The 22,297-nt window shown below is 43.0% G+C and overlaps 1 protein-coding gene across 4 annotated transcripts in view; it reads right to left on the bottom strand.

Moving 5' to 3' along the window:
- The window catches only part of LOC138467580 (uncharacterized), a 1,374,796-nt gene that overhangs the window by 1,288,913 nt on the left and 63,586 nt on the right, over window positions 1-22,297 (bottom strand). For all 4 annotated transcript variants that reach the window (XM_069607716.1, XM_069607715.1, XM_069607714.1 and 1 more), the window contains exon 2: window positions 804-906. The gene's annotated coding sequence lies outside the window, so the exon portion shown is untranslated. The remainder of the gene's footprint in view (window positions 1-803; window positions 907-22,297) is intronic.

Here is a 22,297-nt window from a genome sequence, read left to right as displayed (position 1 = left end):
ACCAATGATACATAGGCGCTATATAAATGCCAAGTAACATAACATAACATAACATGTTTGAAGAAGTAGACATAAGCTGTCCACCTGATATTGGACAGCCAATAAAAATCCTAGCTCCTATATGACTGTATATCTAGATGTCCCTCTTAACCAATTCCAACCCTAGACAGGTGTGTCACTATTGCCACGTAGTATTACGTCACTCTGACGCATAATGAAGTATATGAATTGTATTTTTTGTGGAAATCATTGAGAGACTGTGCATACATCTGTTGATGTTCGTTGTAACCTCCCTGTTTTAGATTATTGTTAGTAAAATAGTAACTTGCCATCTTCTTGAGTTTGTCCGGTTATTTGCACTCAGAATTATTCTGGTGTAATCCCATCCAGTAACAGATGCCCGTTCCAAGGACCATATGCTCAGTTTCAACTTGATTTCCAAAGTTTTTATTTAAGATGATTATTTTCCCTCAGAGAATCATAGCTTTCATGAAAATGGTTTTCTTTTATTTTGTAATTTATATATAATTCTCATGAGTCAAAGATTAATGTTGTATATAACGGATATTTGGTACTTTATTAGATTAATTGAAGAATTGTTAAAATGCACACCTGTAGCTGTATCTATAAGTCCCATGAATATTTAGAATTATTGCTGGTCTTTTTTTGTGTTATTTTTATTATTATTAAGAGACACACACAATAAATACAAGAAGGAGTTCATGTCACATCAATACTAAAGAAATTTGAAACTGATGAAGTAGCTTGTGCAGGCAATGTGCTGTGGAAAATAAAGTAATTACCTGAAATATTCAGTTAAGATCCACAACAAGATGGTATGATAGCTTGTTTCTTCCTCTGTGACATCGGTGTTTTGCTGGCAGGTCACTCTTCATCTGCACCCTCCTTTTATTTGGAAATAAATGAAGGACAGTTATAAAAACCTAGTCCAGTTAAAGATGACACCATGCTACAATGATTTGGTTACAATTAACTGAACCCAAAACTGACGATGCAGTCAATCATTTTGATCATATAGAGCACTGGTCTTCAAAGTGAGGGGGCTACCCGAAGGATGTCCAGCGGGGGCCCAGACTCTTTAACAAGGGGATTAAGGTGACTGCTTTTAATAGAAAATACAAGCAGTAGAAAAGCTGCTTATATTTTAAAGAGCATGCCCCACCCCTGCACATCCTTTGGGCCCCTTAGGGGGGTCAACCCTAGGTCAGGGGAGGCTCAGAAACAATATTTTTACTCAAGGGGGGGGGCTTGGTATGAAAATGTATGTATATATTACTGCTATAGAGACTGTTACAATATGTATTTAGTGATTCATTAAAAAGACTACTGTTATATTATTTTCGAATGTACATATAAATAACCTAAGGACCGCAAACAACTTTTGGCTGTTCGGCTAACATAGAATAATACAGGTGGTATGTAGATTGTAACTACCATTGTTACAACAGCTAATTTGTAAAGTCTACCATTTTCATATAATCTTGGATGTATGTATAAATAACCAAAATAAATCTCAAACAAAAGATGAGTTTTCAATGGACAAAAAAAGAATACTGTTGGTATATAAGTAAAACCCGCCATTTTAGAGTGTGGCTAAACTATTATCTATTGTCTATCAAAATGTTGTGTTTTTATATTTTTATTCACAAACAGTAAATAAACTGATACATAAATTCAGATAGTCACCCTCAATTTATTGCAACAAATATATTGTATATGTAGTGCATCCCCCAACAGTCTTAAAGTACTGTGAGACCGTTGGGATGATAGGTATCAGGTTACCGACCCTCTATTTTTTAGGATAAATATTTGCCATGGGTGGGGGTGAATACGAACATGTTCTTATCTTGAGCATTCAGCCATGTCTCTAAAGCATACACATTGCAATGCAATTACTTGATCATAGCAGAACCTAAATTTCTAACTCAAAACATTATGAAATACATGATCAACATTCATTCAGGATGAAGGAGGAGCAAAGGTATTTGCAGGAGGAGGTTAAGCCTATTAGCTACTTAATAATTGAGCTTTTATTATCATTATTTCTTAACTATTATTTCTTTATTTTTATCTGGTTTAAATTAAACTTTTCACAAATGTTTAAACATAAAACCCTTCGAATCATATCAAAACACAATATTATCGAAACCATGTAACGAAACCTGTGTAAAAACACATTTTTAAAATGTTTATAATGGAATAATTTGCAATCTGCTTTCTTATATTGGAAAACTTCTCAAATCCTGACATAATTGGATTGTTGCTAAAACTAATGACATTTCAATTCCTCCTAAAATACAACCTCAGAAGTAGTTCTCTTCAATAGTATCAATAGTGTGGACAAAACATGCATAATGTGTCGAGCTCCAGAGCTTTATCACCAGACACACATTATAGAGGGATGCCATTGTTTCAAAAGATACCAAACTATGCCATAATCTTAAGGTTCTCTTACCCCTTGAGATGTCCATTCTTGCACCTAACCCCTCTAAAGTGTCAAATTGATTCAAATGAATCTTCATTAAATACGACCTCTGCATTTGTCTTTGACAATGAGATCTTAGGTATGGTTGTGCTATAGGAAACTTGTTCTTAGTCATTTTTATATAATTATCTCTCTCTCTATATATATAAAAGGAAATGTGTGGATATGTGTGTGTGTGTGTGTGTGTGTGTCTGTTCAAATTGTTCAGCATACTTCCCAACTAGCTACAAACCTGGAATTTGGCATGTGGGTAGGTTGCAACCAAAAGTGATCTGCAATGCTTACTCCTGTCATATGGCTCTTCGTACCATAGTTCTGCCGTAGTTATATGTTCAATGTTCCTAAAGTTCAACAGTTCATGAAAGCTTCAGCATTTCATTGGTCCTAAACTTTCCACACTATCAGCATTCTAGCTGACAGTGGCACTCACTTTTGAAGTCATGCAGGTGACACAATACAGTGCTTTTGTACTAATGCCGGTGACAGCAAACGGTGCATGTTTTTTCAGTAGTGTCCACAATGACATTTTCCATCACATTGGGCCTCATTACGACCCAGGCGGTAATCGTCCGTCATTACCGCCATGGCGTAATGAGCGTTTACGCCGTGGGCCGATGGCGTAAAGAGCGCCACATTACGACCCATCGCGCACGAGCATTACGCCATGGCGGTAATGCAATTAACGCCATGGCGGAAAAGGCCCCTACCGGCATCGTAAAGCGAGCAAGGTGCACTTCCGCCACCGTAAGTAGCGGCCACCGTAAGTAGCGGCCACCGTAATTTGCGGTGGCCGTAAAAAGCAGAACCGGAAATAGCGTCATCGCGCCAGAACGGGAAACAGCCCATCGGCCATCTTTAAAAACACAATCCATTGCCATCCTACCGAACAACACCAGACCCAACCCTGACACCTGTCCCAACCTATCACCCACCCATCCAAGTACCCGAAAATGCCTAAAGCTGTGAAAAAGGCATGTGACCACCAGCGCCAGGAGAGATTCAGCCGGGAGGAACTCTGCATGCTTGCGGAGACCCTGCAAGACAACGCAGGTGTCGTTTTCTCCCCGGAAATGACCAGGACAGCGATAGGGAAGAAGAAGGCCATCTGGGCCCTGGTGGCTGAGCACGTCAGCACGGTGGGGACCGTACCCCGCACCCCACAGCAGTGCAGGAAGCGCTGGGATGACCTACGCATACGGGTCAGAGCCGTCATCTCTGCAAACCGCAACCTTGCCCTGGGTACCGGTGGAGGGTCGGAATCCCCCCTAAAACTCCAACCGTGGGAGGAGATCTGTGCAACCACGATTGGCATGGAATCCACTGAAGGCGTCGGAGGGATGGAAAGGGGAGCTCCGACATCAGGCGATGAAGGTAGGTGCCTCAAACAAGACATGCCATAGTCACTGCAGTCCAATCATGTGTAGCACAAGGTTGCCCTAGAGTGTAAATGCAACACATATCAACACTGCCCATAGCCACATGCAAGCACCACCCTGTATACACTGCTGGCACCCGCATACCTGCATCCACATTCCACACTAAAAGGAGACAACCTGCATGGCACTGCCTGAAATCTGCCTCATGTACTGACCAGAATAATGTCAATCATTGTCATTCCAAAGTCTGCAGACCCATCAATAACGCCCTCCCTCCTTTGCTCCACCACAGGCACAGATTAACACCCAGAGGACCAGGACACCCCTGCGCCGAAGAGAGCCAAGAAGGCCATCAATAACGACCCTGCACCCTCAACCTCAGCTGCAGTGAGGCCGACCCCACTACAAGCAGGTCCCACTGCAAGCATACCGGACGTCCCACCGGCAAGCACCCCTGTAGGCAGCAGGCCAGCAGCAGCTGCTCCACCTCCTCCGACATTGCCTGCCACAGAAGGCACGGGGTCAGCGGCCAGCAGCAACATCGGTGAGACAGCTGCAACAGCTGCATGTTCAGACTCAGACATGGAGCACGAGGTCAGAAGCCCCACTGACCTACTACATTCCCCCTGTTTCTCAGACGCCAGCCCCCATGAGGATCACACACAGGGGCACACAGAGGTAGAGGAGTGGCCTTCCACCCCATGCCCTGTCCACACTCCACAGGAGGGGAGCAGCCCCTCCATCACTCCACCAGCACTGGCCATGGGCCATCAGGGCCAGCAGTCCCTCGAGGACATCACAGAACGGCAGCATCAACTGTCCACGATGCTGAATGAGCATGCCGCGGAATGTGTGGGGGCTAGGTCTACCATTGAACAGGCCATGGAGACCCTAAGGGCCGAAATAGCACAGAGCACTGCCACCCTGAGGGATGCCATGCAGGCCATGTCCAGGGACATCTGTGCGGAACTTGCCGGCTTGCGTCGTGCGCTCACTGAGCTCACCCACACCCTACAGGACGTGCATGCACAGGGGCAGCCAGGGACATCCTCCACTGCCAGTTCTGCACAGAGCAGCCCCGTGCGACGTTCCGGACGTAACCTGCGCTCCACAGCCAGGGGTGCCCCGGGGGCCGGGAGAGGGGGCTTGTAACAGCCTGTGGCCACTGTCACAGGCATCTGTTGACACCTAGAGGGGGTGTGTTGGGGTGTGCAGGGGGGAGGTGGGAGGGGGTGTGTTGGGGTGTGCAGGGGGGAGGTGGGAGGGGGTGTGTTGGGGTGTGCAGGGGGGAGGTGGGAGAGGGTGTGTTGGGGTGTGCAGGGGGGAGGTGGGAGGGGGTGTGTTGGGGTGTGCAGGGGGAGGTGGGAGGGGGTGTGTTGGGGTGTGCAGGGGGGAGGTGGGAGGGGGTGTGTTGGGGTGTGCAGGGGGGAGGTGGAAGGGGGTGTGACACGACATTTCATAGTTTCAATACACTTTTTTCTTTCAAAAAAAGTAATGTGTGGACATTTTCATTGCGTATGTGTGCTTTATTGGTGTACAGTCCACAGTGTGCATGTCCCAGAGACACACAGTGCCCCAAGTGCAGTCTCCATGTGATAAACACCAGCCATGTGTGCTAGAAGCAGTGGTCGATGATACTTTGGCGCATTGCACGCCCCTCCTGTGCATCGCCTCCTCCATGGGGTGCCGCCCCATCTGCACCCTCCTCATCCTCATCGTCAGGTGGTTGCAGTTCTGCGTCAGGGGGCAGGGGCACATTCCGTCTGACGCACATATTGTGTAGCATGACACATGCCATGACAATCTTTGCCACCTTCTCATGGCCATACAGGAGTGCCCCACCAGACCTGCTGAGGCTTCGGAACCGTGCCTTCAATAGGCCGAATGTCTGCTCTATGACCACACGAGTACGTGTATGTGCACGGTTGAAGTCCTCCTCGTGCTGGTTCTGCGGGTTCCGGACTGGTGTAAGGAGCCACCTCTTCAGGGGATAGCCTGCATCACCTGTATGTAGGCGAGAATGTATGTGTCAGTCATGTTGTCTGATCAGGAACATGATGTTCCACCATGGCTCGCATCCAACTGTTACTTTGGCTCACTTCTACATGCACTGATTGATTCACACAATGCAACCAGTATATGCTCATGGCTCCCATGGCCTGTTTTGCATGCCATCACCCAATGTATGCAGAGGGGTTGTGTGCATTGTGAGTGCCCATCCTCTGTCTCCGTTCTCTGTGTTACTCACAGCCAGGTGGAGTATGCATCACCCCCCCCTTTCAGCCAGGTGGAGTATGCATCATCCCCCCCCTTTCAGCCAGGTGGAGTATGCATCATCCCCCCCCTTTCTGCCAGGTGGAGTATGCATCATCCCCCCCCCTTTCTGCCAGGTGGAGTATGCATCATCCCCCCCCCCTTTCTGCCAGGTGGAGTATGCATCACCCCCCCCCCTTTCTGCCAGGTGGAGTTTGCATCGGTACGTCATTCACCTGCCCACTTCCATGACATTGGACTCACCGAGTAGCCAGGATCTTGGCCCTGCATGTCGCTCCATGTAGCGTGGTATTGTGGAGTTCCTCAGGACCATAGAATCATGGGTTGATCCGGGGAATCGGGCACAACAATGTGTGATGATCTTGTTGGAGTCACAGACCATTTGCACGTTGATTGAGTGGAACTGTTTCCGGTTGCGGTACGGTACCTCCATGGCACGTGGAACCACCAATTCCACATGGGTGCAGTCGATGGCACCAATGCAACCGGGTATGCCGGCTAGTGCATGGAAACCCACTTTGGTGTTTGCAATCTCCTGGGCAGTCCGTGGTAATGAGATGTGGTCGTCTGTGTGCTTGAGGAGGGCATCGAGCACTTGGATGAGTGTTCGTGAGAATAATGGTTGTGAAATGCCATGCAGGTGCCCCACTGTGTGCTGGTAGGTGCCTGTGGCCAGGAAGTGGAGTACAGACACTACCTTCAGTAGGGGGGGGATGGCGGTTGGGCTTTCTATCATGCTGACAATGTCGTTGTGTGTCATGTCTACGATGGCGGTGATGGTGTCCCGGTCCAAACGGTACAGGGTGTGGATCTGCTCAGCAGTGAGGTTGAATGGATTGGCTCTGATGCGTGGGATTGGGGGCTGCCTGCGTGGTGGCACTGGCTGTGCTGGTGGGGCTTGCTGGGCCTGCCTTGCCCTCCTTCTCCTCCTGCGTCTCCTCTGTGCTGCCTGTTGTTGTTGTTGCTGTTGTAGCACATGCATTGCTATCAGGTCCTCCAGCCCCAACATTGCTAGTCGTATTGGCATCATTGTGGAGTGTGACTGGGTGTGGGAAGGGGTGGGGTGTGCTCTTTTTGTACTTCCCTGAGTCTGTATTGCCTTCACCTGTGCTGTTTCTGTGCACCTGTGGCAGCTGCATTCACTTAACATGGCCCTTTACGGTTGGTTCGCGATGGCGTTATTTGCACCATGGCGGTAAGGTACTTAACGGGCTGGGTGATGGCGTTAGGTGCATGTCCGCTTGGGTCGGCATTTGCGTACCTTTCCGCCATGGCGCTAAGTACGGTGTGGGCGGTCGCGTGCGCTCACCCTTAGCGCAGTTAGCGGCAGCGTTAACTACGATGCCGCTAATGGCATCGTAGTTAACGGTCACGGGTCATGATCGGACCTGGCAGAAAACGATGGCCGTAACCATTTACCGCCATCGTTTTTCACTTAGCGCCAGGGTCGTAATGAGGCCCATTGTGGCAAATCTCTCATGATAATTACAGAAACTTAATTTCCCACTTTGACCCAGCCCTGACCGCAGCTTGGAATAGACGATTGCAAACATCCAGAGGAATTGCATAAACTAAGGTATCCCCTGTTTACATGTAGAATCGGTTCATGCACAATCATGTCAGAAAAATCCCTATCCCTGAAATGAAAAATAAAAAGAACAATAATAGGCTATATCACTCAAGTATGGCAACTAAGACTAAGTGCACACTTCTGTTTTTCCACTAGAACTCCCGGAACTGGTGCAATAGAAGGCCCTAGGCGCAGCTATTAAAAAATAAAGAGCTCCTTCATGTATTTTTGTAGTAGGTTCCCAAATGGGACAAGCACAAGCTCAGTGGTGTCCCACATTGCGAGACCAATAGAGAGAATTCCCTCCCACAAATTGTTGTATTCACTATAGACATATCTACACAATTTTAAGTTCAGCTTAGCCCATCATATACCCTACATTGTACTTATATGTCCCCACTCTAGAGACATAATTAGTGGCCCGGAATAAGGCTCATCCATTGCAAAGCCGAAACGTCATAGGACAAAGGACGCTTGTTCCCAACCGTCCTCCAAACAAATACTGAGATAAACTTCCTGACGTAGACCCAAGAGTTGGTCGCTTGTTAGCCCGGCTATTGACACTTATAAGGTCAAGACAAAGGACATACAATGAACAATTCTGGATAGGAACTCTAGAATTTGGTTTGGAGTCGACCTCCAGTAATGCAGTATTGATGCTTTTTATGTACTGTTTTCATGTGTTTTTTCCATGTATTCTTTAGATTTGTGTTAGTATTTCACAACACCGTCTCCTAAATGCAAATGACGGCTATGTATACTACAATATGATATGTACACTTGGAGCTTTGAAATACTTGTAAGCTTCGTATCACATTTGTATATATATTTGATTTTTCTGAACTCACCTTTCTTCTATATTTGACTGTTTGAATCTTTATGAGAACAAAATTGAAAATAACTTAAAAATTGATCCTAATGGCAAAATAATAAATGCTAGAAAAAGTTTTTGGCAGAACTATGGATGTTGTATGGTGTTTGCAAGACGAAATTGCCAAATTAACCCACATTTCTGGTGTGGACGAGAGAGGGCAGACTAATATTTACTCTGCAATAAAAACATATTGTTGAAATTACTAAGAAGCCTACACACTTAGAAGTATAGGCTAAGATAATAAAAACTAGTGGCAGTATGCTCTATGTTTTCTATCTCAACAGTACGAAGCTTACATGCTTCAGCCGTACACATACGGTTACGGCACTTTAAGGTTACACCCTTCATCCCTACATCTACAGCACTTATGGTGAGGTCACTGCTGCCTCAGCTGTTGATCGGGACACCAATAATGTTGCTGCGCAATCCCAATGCTCCAACTCAAAGTAGCTGGAACCGATGTATGCAATTCATGCTTTTCTCATGCTCCGCTTTATGTGCCTTGCTTTGGAGTTGGAAACAAAGACAATTTGTTCACACTAGCTCCTACATGAGAGACTAGCAATACTGCCTACAAGGAAGCATTGGTTTAGATCATTAAATACACTTCAAACTAGGACTGAAGGTGGAATTACCATGCAAAGCACAATACTTCTGCTAGTCTATATGTTTAGAGAGACTCGACAATCTAGGCATTCATACCTCCCTGCATAAAAAACCCACCAATACAGGCCCCCCGTTGCACGCAACGAGTTGTCACCCGCTTTCTTGTTAGAACAGTATCCCTTATGGCAAATTTATTTGCTTCCGGTGCAACTGCACAAATATCCAGGAGTGTGACCGCTGTTGCAGTTTGGCTGCCGTTGATTTCCTACAACAGGGGTATCAAAAAATGATTAGTGAAATGGCTTTCTTTAAAGCACGGGCACTCTCAAGGGAATTGTTACTACATGGTCCCACCAGTAGGAAGAAAAATAATGATCAGGATGATCCTCGCCTCATTGTGACATTCAACAATGCTTCACATGATGTTCGTAAGATTGTTATGAAACATTGGCACATCCTTAGATTGGACAAAGACCATGGCCCATTATTACCTAAATGCCCTACATTAACTTTTAAACAGGCACCTTCACTTAAGGATAGGCTAGTTTCTAGTTACTTATCTCCTGTCCAAAAAAATTCCACCATGACCAATTGGTTACCTGGCTCACCTAAAGGCTTTACCAAGTGCCAAAAATGCAAAGCCTGTCCCCATGCCACTACCTGTAAATCCTTTATACATCCGACTACGGGCATTGAATTCAGGCTAAAACATTTTATCAACTGTGACACCCCCTTTGTAGTGTATGTCCTTGCATGTCCCTGCCGGAAATGGTACGTGGGATCTACCACATGTATACTTAAGCTCCGTATTTTGCAGCATCTCAGAGCTATCAAGAATTTTGACCCCACGTACCCCATGGCGAAACATTTCAGGCAGGAACATGACAGTGATGTCCATCTGCTTACATTCTTTGCTGTAACAAAACACGCCAACCAAGGGGAAAGAGGGTTCATGTGAACGAAGCCATAGAGTGGATCAATGGGATACACTGCACACTGTGAAGGAGCTAAATGTGGGGATAGACCAGGTTAAGGAACATGAGAAGATATTCAATCAATCTTTAATATGCACATATTCAATTACCATACACATGATAAAAACAGCATAAAAACACATAATCAATGCTGAACGTATCCAGTTAAAGTGCATATTATTTTAGTAGCCATCCTAGGATGTAGGCATAAGTGCACTGTGCATAACATAATTCAAAAGTACATAACATCCGTAGATGGCAAAAATCCCCAGTTGGTGCCCAATCTGTATTCAAACATAGGGATTTTTATAACCAAAATTAAGCCAGGAAAGGGGAAAGAAAAAAAAATTATATATACAAAAATTGAAAAGGCTTGAAGAGTTATACAGGGCAACACGTCTACGCAGATCAGGATAATCGATATTTTCTGCGGGATAGAGGAGGTTATACCCTAATCAAGCCACCCAGTTCATTATTGAAAACAGACAAGCGGGATAGCATCAATATATACTGCAACAAAACCAATACTTGTCTCCAATCTGACCGAAGTAGTCAACAACCAGTACCTAGTACAGCTCCCAACCGTATCGTGGGCTGTACTGGTATCTAACGCAGGTAGTTTCGACGATTGAATAACAGTGTCTAAGCTGTCTGTCTCTCACTATAGCAAGAGAGAGAAAGCTTGACAATCGTCTTCCTCAGGACAGGACAGATTAGATAATTAATTCTAAAATCTAAACATACAAATTCTCTACATTTAAGTATTCAAGAGCCACTTATAGCCAAGCAATACAAAAGTGTCTTGAAATTATTCCTTGTGTCCAATCTTCTTCAAATGGTTCTTCCTTAATTCACCATGATGATCAATGTATTCCATCTTAATAATGTTCAGAAATTAGGGATACATCGGAGAGGAATATACAAAAAAACAAAAAAGAAGAAAAAAAGATGAGAACAGATATAAGGCAACACATAAATCAAAGACATTCATAAAAACTACATAATTAAAAACATTCCTTGAACCGATCTAGCAACCCCACATATAACACCCTCCATGCAGTTAGAAATCATAGTACCCTTAGTAATAATCCAGGGTAAGCCCCATAATCTACTCGTAAATCGGAAAAGGGGAGTCCCAAATGTATTAGAGGGAAAATGACAAAAGGACATATTATCCCTGTATCTGTGCCGTGAATATACTAACAAAATTATGTAATCCAACCTGGCAGCATAGGGAGAGGGAAGCCAGAGTCAATCTAAAAATCCACTGCCATCCCGGTGGCAACTACACTAGAATGCAGAGTGAGAGGCATCCCAGCAGTTCAATACATCGACAAGTTGCATTTCCATACCTTCAAAGGGAAAAGAAGTTCCTCTTGAATATATCCAAAAGTAGCGATCAAAGTAGAGAAAGTTTCTCTTGGTGGTGCACCCTTTGAGTCTTATCAGGGTGCAAAATATTCAGGCTGGATGGGGAAAAAATCCCATCACCTGGTAATCTTGTGCAGACCAAATCCTGCATAGGAGAAAGAAGAAAAGAAAAAGATGAACAGGAAAGAGGGTAGGAAAGGGTTACAAAGGAGAGCCATGAGAAAATCCCATGGACTCAAACGTATCCTCCCTTAACAGAGTCAGACCCTCAGTCTCAAGGGCATTAATGATGGACATCACGTAATTGGTGAAGTGCGAAAAGAACTTTAAGTATCATTTCCCTCAGATTGTACAAATCTGCTCTAGGAGATACTCTTGGAAGCTAGGTACCTTGCTCAATTGTTATACCTCTAGTAACCATTATATATCAGGGGAGAGGGGAGAGAGAAAGAAAACAGCCCACAATAGAGTCTGTCACAGCCCCTTCCCCCACTGTATCCGCAAGGGAACGCCCCTCAAAGTCCGAATTAATCGGCAAGTGGAGCAGAGACAGGGAAAGAAAAACAAAAACAAAAGGGCATCCACTCTTACCGCGTCAGCACATGCGGCGTGATCCCCGGCGGTCGTAGAGCTGCCACCGTAATGCGGCCAGGTTCCTCAAGCTGTCGCCGGATCCGTACGTGGAGCAGCAGCCGTTTAGAAGCACAGTTCAAACGAACTGCTCTCGAGTCCGAGGAGGAATCTTGACTGCCTAAAATATTGCCTCGTCGTGCCACGTGACTAACAAAAGTAGTCATGTGACCGCGATTCATTAGTCTACTTCCTTAAAGGGGCAGTATGCATAAAGACAATAGCATGGAGCAGGGACCTCAAATGTCGTGCCATTGTTGCAGAGAAGCCCCCAAGTTATTGACAACAGTGCCGCAAAGCAGAAAAAAGAAAGAGAGAAAGTAATAATAAGATTAAAAATCTCTCACTAATGCAGCATCTTGACTACCGCAAGTAGTCACGTGGCAGCGTTTCATTAGTCTGCTTTCTTTATGGGGCAGTATGCATAAAAATAATAGCGTGAAGCAGAGACCTCAAATATCGTGCCATTATTGAAGAGAAGCCACCAAGTTTACGACAATAGTGCCGCACAACAGAAAAAAAAGAAGGAAACGAAATAATAAAAATAACGATCTCTAACTAATACAGCATCACTATCTGATGAATATAATGTAAGAGTATATAAACATCAGTGCATTACCCGATGTTGCCCGATGAGTAACCATCCTCTGGGTATAGGTAAAGCCAGTGCATAGGGGGTGGTGGTGGTGGTGGTTGGATGTAACACAGCTCTCAGGTCACACATTGGAGCCATTCTTCTTGATGGTTTAGTCCAGTGTGATAGCTGTCGGTCTGGTACATCCACCATTGCTCCCTCTGTGCCAATCTGGTAGCAGTGTTGAGACGATCAGTTCCCACGACTGGTTCCAATGCCCACCACTTAAAATCATCAAAATTGTGGCCCAATTCTAAAAAATGGGCCACTAGTGGAGCATTGTGGGTATTCGTCCGAATTCTTGATTTGTGCTCCGAAATTCTAGTTTTAATAGGTCTTGCTGTCTTGCCTATGTAAGATTTATTACAAGGGCAGACTATAACATAGATCACATTGGAAGAGTTGCATGTCGTATGTTGCTTAAGGGACCAGACTTTACCATTGATAAATATTGTAGAGCATGCTGTAGTAGATTTGCAAGCATTACAGAACCCACATGGGAAATGTCCCATAATGGGTTGAAAACTCCACTGTGCAGGTAATGTGGATTGTCGAGAGATAGGTTTAGCTCGATCTGCCTGTGACAGCCAATTTTTAAGGTTTTTTCCTTTTTTGAAGGCGAACAGAGGTCGTTCCAGTTCTGGATTATTAAATTGAAGAAGATGCCAGTGTTTATAAATCATTTTTTTTTATCTCCTTGTGGTAAGAATTGAAGGTGGTTACGCATACAATGCGTTGACTAGTAATATCCGGTCTATTCTGTTTGGTAAGCAATATATCTCGATGCTGATATCTAGCTCTCTTCCGAGCCTGTCTAAGTAGATGATGCGGATATCCTCTGGCTTTTAATCTGGTTGTGATGATATCAGCCTGAATAGAATAATCACTAACTCTAGTGAAGTTCCGTCCTGCTCTCAAAAATTGCCCATAAGGGAAACTTTCTCTGAGTGCTTTAGTATGAAAGCTATCAAACCGTAAAATAGAATTGCGGTCTGTAGCTTTGCGGAATAAGTCCACAAAGATATGCTCACCATCAGTATTAACTGTTAAGTCCAGAAAGGGAAGCGAGATGTTACTAGAAGTCATGGTAAATTTAAAATGTGGATTAAGGGAATTAATCCAGGGGAGAAAGATGGTATGGTCCCCCTTGGTAGTATCCCAAACCACGATAATATTGTCTATATATCTTTTATATAGACGTATCGCCGCAAAAAAAGGATTGGACTCATGTAATATGAGCGATTTCTCGAATTGCCACATATAAAGGATAGCATAATTAGGGGCAAAAGATGCCCCCATTGCCGTACCCTTCACCTGTACATAGTAGGAGTTCTTGAATCTAAAGTAATTTTTAGTAAGTGCTAGTTCTAGAAGCTGAATCAGGAATTCACTCGGTATATGTTGAGTCTCAGTACGGGTGTCCAAAAATTGTTTAATAACTGTCAGAGATTCATCTTGTGGTATATTAGAGTATAGAGACTCTACATCCAGAGTAATTAGCATCTCATGTTCTGGATTAAAAGGCAAATTCTCAAGATGTTTAATGGCATCTGTAGTATCTGATACATAAGTCGCAGTATTGGATGCCAAAGGTTTCAAAAAATAGTCGAGAAATTGTCCCAGTGGTTCTAATATGGAACTGCAAAGGGAAACTATGGGGCAACCCGGAGGATTAAAAAGATCTTTGTGTATTTTAGGTAATATGTAAAATAGGGGGACTCTAGTTCCCTTGTCCGTAAGGAATAAAAACTCACTCAATTTATGGTACACCATAGGGTTATTAAGTTGGCGCATCACTTCTAGATCCTACTGGTGGCATCTAGAACAACGATGCCACCCCCCTTATCTGCTTGCTTGATCACAATGGACAAGTCTTCTTTTAATTTCCTCAGACATTCCCATTCATTATGAGAAAAATTAAAGCTAGGTATGCGTGGATGCTCAGTGATTCGTTTATATAATAAATTGAAGTCCCTGAGGACAGCTTTTTCAAAGATCACCGTTTCATCTGAAACCATATTCCGACTAGGCATAAAGGTAGACTTATTCCTAAATGGAGTAGTAGAGCCTTCATCAATGTGTTCTTTGTCGTTCTTACCAAAGAAATCTCTCAGTCTGATTTTACGGAACAAGCTACGTAGTTCAATTTCCGTATTCATTTTGGATGGATTTTGCATAGGTACGAAAGAGAACCCTCTCTCTAGTGTAGAAATTTCAAGAGGACTCAAAGTCCTATGGGAGATATTGTAAACCGATGACTTAGGTATTATCTCCTGTAGGTCCGCCTCCTGGTGTGGAATTGGTTGTCTAACGGTGGTGGTCCTAGATCGGGAGGTGGAAAAGGAAGATTGGGGGTGGGAAAGGGTGCATTCTGACCATATTGGGCAAAGGGAGGCGGAGGACCGTATTGGGGAAATTGCCAGTACTGTCTGCCTCCTCTACCTCTATGTTGCCCTCTGTTCCTTCTGTTGCCTCTATTATGTCTCCCCCGATTGGGGTGGGACTGGCTACCATCAGATGACGTGTCCGAGAAAGTGACCCTTTTATTGTGGGATATAGGGCCCATTTGAGGATCGAAATTGGACCAATATCCTGGTCCTTTGTAATCAGCATTGAGATAAGGAAATGTGCCTTCCTTAGTGAAGGCCAAGATGTCTTTTTTAAGTTTATCAATTTTTTTATTTGTAGTTATCTTGATAAACTCCTTAGTTTGTTTTTCAATGAGTTCCAATGTTTCTTTTATATTGGCAACAGAAGTATCTAGGGCAAATGCCGATTCAGCTTTATCAATCTCCTCCCCAATTAGCGCACTCTTCTTGAGTGCTGTATTGATGGTAAGGAGCATTAAATCTCGACTACACTTGATTGCCACACCAGAGAACGCCTGTTTCTAATCTACATCGTCAACAAAAAGACAGGGTTCTAACCGGACTACTAAACCCTGTGGAATGATGTTCTTTTTCAAATATTCCGTAAGAAGGTGACTATGCATCCCCGTGCGGAATTTTTTCTTTTTGAGCTTTAAAATAGTTTCACTGGTGATATTGGAGTTATCGCCAGTGCCTATAGTGGCATCTATATTGTCAAAAAACGAAGGTACCTCTATAGCTGCTGCTAATTGTTCCTCTGAGAAGAAAACCAAATCTGATGCCGCCATATTGAATGATGTGGGGCAAATGCAGAGAGAAAGAAGAGAAATTAGAGAAACAGTAAAGAGCTGTCAGGTAGCGTCACTCTGCAATAGCCGGGCCACCAATTCCTCAACCGAGGAATTAACAACAAAATTAAGCCTATGCAACAACGTGTTGTACATAACATGTAATCCAGAATAGGCGTCCCCAACAACATGAACCCAGGGGAAAACCAAAGCAAAACACGCCAACCAAGGGGAAAGAGGGTTCATGTGAACGAAGCCATAGAGTGGATCAATGGGATATACTGCACACTGTGAAGGAGCTAAATGTTGGGATAGACCAGGTCAAGGAACATGAGAAGATATTCAATCAATCTTTAATAAGCACATATTCAATTACCATACACATGATAAAAACAGCATAAAAACACATAATCAATGCTGAACGTATCCAGTTAAAGTGCATATTATTTTAGTAGCCATCCTAGGATGTAGGCATAAGTGCACTGTGCATAACATAATTCAAAAGTACATCACATCCGTAGACAGCAAAAATCCCCAGTTGGTGCCCAATCTGTATTCAAACAGAGGGATTTTTATAACCAAAATTAAGGCAGGAAAGGGGAAAGAAAAAAAATTATATATACAAAAATTGAAAAGGCTTGAAGAAAGAGTTATACAGGGCAACACGTCTACGCAGATCAGGATAATCGATATTTTCTGCGGGATAGAGGAGGTTATACCCTAATCAAGCCACCCAGTTCATTATTGAAAACAGACAAGCGGGATAGCATCAATATATACTGCAACAAAACCAATACTTGTCTCCAATCTGACCGAAGTAGTCAACAACCAGTACCTAGTACCACTCATGCTGTGGCTAATGTGCCGATCGACCCTAGAGGAGGTGATCGCACTTTAAGACAACTGGAAACCAGGCCTATTTTGGATTTTTAAACTAAATATCCCAATGGTCACAATGTGGATGAAGAGATGCATACCTCTGTGGGAATTTGACTCTTCTGTCTGTCTGTGTTCCTACCCTTCTCTTTCTCTTGTCTTTTCGTCTTGTCTGATCCTGGTCTCCTGTTACCTAATACTGCTTCCCTTGATTATCATTTAGATTTCCTGCCCTGGCCTGGAGTTGCTCTATTTGTTTTAGTTGCATTATCTTTGTTATCCAACTTGATTTACTTTCTTGCTGGTGCACTTTGGCGGTCTTGCCTTGATGTATTAGGGAGACGTGTTTTTGCAAGTAAACAATGACATCTGGTTTTTATATTCCTGTTTTTGATATTGCCTTTCTTATTACTTCTCTGTCCTTATTTTTCCATAAGTCTCATTACTATGCAGGTATGTCTCCTTATTGTGGTTCCTCTCCATGTGGGCATTTGAACCAACAATCAATACTGGTTTGTTAGATTCCAGGGTGCGCATGGCTCTTATTTGCACCCGAGCCAGTAGCCGCTTACATTTGAATATGGACACATATATCAGGAGGACATCGGTATTTGTTGCACCTGCACTTTATGATTTTTAATTTGTCTATTGCTGCTAGGTTGATATGTTTACAGTCTAATGCACTTGCACTTTATACTGTAGCCTTGGGCTTATGTCTTTATTAAGTTCTACAATTTGCACTGTATGGTTTTTGCCTGAAACATGTTTTTATTCTAAGGGTTGCATATGACTGCCTGTAACTGTCAATCGATATTCCATATTAGGCAGAATTACTTTATCCCTGCAGTTTTCCTATTGTATATTGTTACTATGTTGCCATGTTGAGCTAGATATGCACTTGCACTTTATCTTTTAGCCATTTGCTGCATCTTATTGTACCTTGCTCGTATGTTTACATAGGAATGCACTTTATACTATAGCCTTAGGTTTATGTCTTTATGAAGTTCTACAATTTGCACTTTATGGTTCTTGCCTGAAACATGTTTTTATCCTAAGGGTTGCATATACTGACTGCCTGAAACTGTCAATAGAGATTCCACATTAGGCAGCATTACTCTGTCCCTGCTGTTTTCCCATTGAATATTGTTACTATGTTGCCATATTGAGCTACATATGCACTTGCACTTTATCTTTGAGCCATTTGCTGCATCTTCATGTACCTTGTTCGTATGTTGACATAGGAATGCACTTGCATCTTATGCCACAGCTGTGGATTGCTGTGTTTTTTTCTCTCCGAGTGAGATTTGTTGAAATCTTTCCCATTATGCGTCCCTTTGATTTATTAGGATCATTACGCTGCATTTTTCTTGACGAATTCCATTGTATTCTGCATTATATTGGTTCTTTTTAACCTGTTTTGCCAATGGCCAATGCAGGGTTCTGCTACATTCCAATATGGCCGCCATGGTTTCGTGACAAAGCTGTCAGCGTGTGGAATTAGGCAACATGGGAAAAGGACTAACTTGCAATATATACTGTGATTGTTTTCACGTCTCCCTAAAGTGATCAAGCGCTCGGAGGAGCGCGAAACGCGTCGTTCGGGACACTGCCCTGGCGTCCTGTTTTGTTTTGTTGTGTGTTTTGCCTACTACTTTTTATACCATTTATTAAACTCGTTTTGCTCACTGGATTCGAGTTTGTCACTTTTTCATTGGGACCTGTAGACCTCATGCTTGGAGTGCGTTTTTTTTTCCTCCATGTCTTAACGAGATAGATATATATATATATATATATATATATATATATATATATATATATATATATATATATACACACACACATATCTATATATATATATGTTATCCATGAAACTGACTTGCCATCAGTCATTCGAGGAGCACTCGCCTTCAGATGATGCTTCGGAAATGAAATCGCTACCAGCATATCTTTATAACCTCTTTATTGGTTAAAAGTTGGCATAAAGATATATAAGCCGTCTTGCATCTCGGCTTTCCCAACAAAAAGTCGACGCGTTTCGCTGCATTACTCGCCGCTTGCTCACAACACCACTATCATATCACCATAGTGTTTAAATACAAAGAGGCATGACTGTAGGCATAGAAACAGGACATGTGGATCGACATTTAATGGAAACAAACAAGGGTTTTATATGTTTGTAACTAGTTGATTGTGTGCCGGCGGCCATCTTAAGACAGGCTTGGTTCCTGTAATGTATTTTTTTCCCTTAGTTTGGTTCATGTGAAGTCAGTGATTAAATAATCATTACAGACTTTCGTAATACCCAGTAATATCCTTCATGAACTACTAGTGGCTTCTTAGTGGTATGGTCGCTTCTACGGCACACATTACACTAGTCCTGCAAATGTCAGATTTATGATTTGGTTTCCACGTGATCCGAGGAATGTGGTACTATGTAGTTACCATAAAATACCTAATTCCCTTTATTTAAAGTGTCTTATGCCTTAATGTAAAGTGTATGGTGCATTGGCCATTTATAAAATAAAGTGCATAGTGCCTGCAGCTTATTCCGAGTAATATTCCACATGATCCGAGTAATGTGGTACTATGTAGTTTCCATGAAGTACCTTGTTCCCTTTAAGTGTCTTATGCCTTGATGTAAAGTGCATAGTGCATTCGACATTTGTCAAATAAAGTGCATAGTGCCTGCAGTTTGTCAAGGTGCCAGGTGCTTACGTGCATAAAGACTTTCATTGTCCGTAAAGTGCTTAGTGCTAACAAAGGTCTATTAACAACCTCGGATCAGATTGATTTTTAGAAATTACCCCAATTATTGTTACTTACATGTCACCAGCCTACATTGTGTGTCAGTTCATACTGGTATATATATATATATATCTTCAAAGCACTGAAAACATCAGGCAGGGTGAGTAGCACTCTTCACTCTTCCGAAATTAGCAATGTCTGGACATCAAAGTTAAGAATAAATTATAGTCTTTATTTATGCCTTGCAAAGTGGCAAAAAGGTTAAAAATCCATTACAGTGAGGCTCTCCCAAAGTGCAAAAATATCCGTGCGCGTTAGGAACGTTAACGCGTTTCGCGGCTTGCCTCGCTGCTTGATCACAACAATATGTTCCTAGTAAACCACAGAGTTTTAAAACATTGTGCAGAGTGAGCGGCATTGAAGAGGGACTCCATTTGAAATCGCAGCCCATTCGGAGCTGACCTGCGGCGCACATCTTTGTAATGTTAATGCCACACTAGTGGGATGCTGATGCATACTAATGCCCACTGATTGAACTGTGAGGTCCCTGTCAACTGCCCTTTTTAATTCCCCCACAGGGATCCGGTCCGGATTTGGCCTGATTTCATTGAACCCGATATTTGTCCACCATAGTCTGCCACGAAAGATGAGCGCGTCTCAATGGGGCCCCTCGATGCCTACTATCTGTTTAGAATGCATTCCATATGTTTGTTGACATCCTGTTTTTTCTCAGTTGCCAGACACATTAAACATGTAGTAGACATTAACATAGTTTACAGATCGTAGGAGTCCATATATATATATATATATATATATGGGGAATGTGTGGATAGGTGTGTGTGTGTGTGTGTGTGTGTGTGTGTGTCTGTTCAAAATGTTCAGCATACCTCCCAACATGCTACCACCTGAAATTTGGCATGTGGGTAGGTTACATGGTGTAGACAATGTAAAATGTACAAAATATTCATTTGTCAAAATATATTTTTTAAGTGTTTTTTAAGCGGTCTGCAATGCTTGTACATGTCAGTGTCTGTTCGAAATGTTCAGCATACTTCACAACATACTACAAACCTGCAATTTGGCACGTGGGTAGGTTCCATGGTGAAGACAATGTGACAAGTATGAAATATACCTTTTCTGACTATTTGTTCACACTAGCTCCTACAGGAAAGACCAGCAATATTGTCTACAAAGAAGCATTGGTTTAGTTCATTAAATAAACTTCAAAATAGGACTGAAGTAGGAATTACTGTGCAAAGCACGGTGCACCTGCTAATATATTATGTTTTATTTTATAATGTGCAGAATCACCACTGTAGTTGTATCAAAAAATCTATCCTTGTTCATAGTTTACAGTGTATTGTGTCCTTCACACCTTTCTCTAGCATACTTTATTCTGGTGGAGAAAGTGAAAATAAGACATGGAATGTGGGAGGGAAAGGATAGGAAGATAAAAGGAGGAAGAGATAAACGGAAGGAAGCTTCACTTCTGCAAACATGAAAATGGAAAGAATGTGAGTAATGATATGTGGATGTAGTGTGTGGATACATGAGTGGCTCGAGAGGTGCTTAGGATATCATAGATATAATGAAATGGATGATTGACAGGGCCACCCCATGGATAGACTGTGCCTTTTAAACTTCTAGAGAAGTAGGCTGCCAAGTCAAGGAACAAAATAGTCAAAAATCTACGTGTTGCATGTGAGTGTGTTAATGACAGAGACCAGGCTATCCAGTTTATGAGATTAGGTGTTCATCAGGTGCAATTGGCCTCTGAATATCTAATAGGCCAACATAAATTGAATATGAGTCCAATGTAATGTCAAAGTGAACTGAATTCCCACCCTATACACTTTTCACAACATCACAGAATATAACATCTCACACATCTATTGCAATGTAACACTATACTAAGTGAATCTATCATGCCCCTTGAAATAACCAGTAAAATAAAAAAAAATAAAAACAGATCCTCAATGGATCAATATTCTTTTCTCTCCTTCCAAGGTCTGTGGATTATCTGCAATCTCCTTCCTCCTTGCCATTACTTAAATCAGCAGCCTTTGCCCATACACGTTTTGAACTGGCATGTGAAGATGTCACCTTGATGTACTGTTCCTCGCCCAAAGTAATAATGGAGATGCTTCAGCAGTGGGATGGGAATCTCTCCTCACCTACAATGCAACAGTATGACATTCCACTGCTTGTGAAGCTATCAACAGCATTTCTTTTTTTCCAACTGGCTCCTTCCAGGGGATGAGTTACATCACAGCAGGGATCACCCAGTCCTCACAGTCACAGGCCCAACACCAGGTGCTCAATATGACCCTGGCATCTACCTGGTTGCATGTAGACATGCCCCATGGTGCACACACAAGGCAGCTAGAGTGAGCACATTTTAAAAGATAGTTGGGTTTCCCAGGGTGTGTGGTGCCATTTATTGCACCGTACGTTCTACAGTCCCCCTTGTGAGAAACCTGGAGGTACTTCCCACATCTACTACCCAGGGATCTTCTGTTCAGGTGGCCAGGGAAGGGCCATCTCTTTTGGATCCCGACCCTGGGCGTGGACTATCGAGGGAGAATCACCTGAGTGGAGGGTCCTTGGGGATTGGAAAGAGGGTACCTGAAGGCAAGACATGATATCCCCCCTTCATTAAGACTAGCATATCAGACCCTCCCTCAGTCTTTATGGGATATTGTCA

The sequence above is a fragment of the Ambystoma mexicanum genome, chromosome 4q, assembly GCF_040938575.1.
Source record: "Ambystoma mexicanum isolate Mex_15411 chromosome 4q, UKY_AmexF1_1, whole genome shotgun sequence".
Lineage (NCBI taxonomy): Eukaryota > Metazoa > Chordata > Amphibia > Caudata > Ambystomatidae > Ambystoma > Ambystoma mexicanum.
The sequence above is the reverse complement of the archived record's forward strand: the minus strand, read 5'-3'. Positions and strand labels throughout refer to the sequence as shown.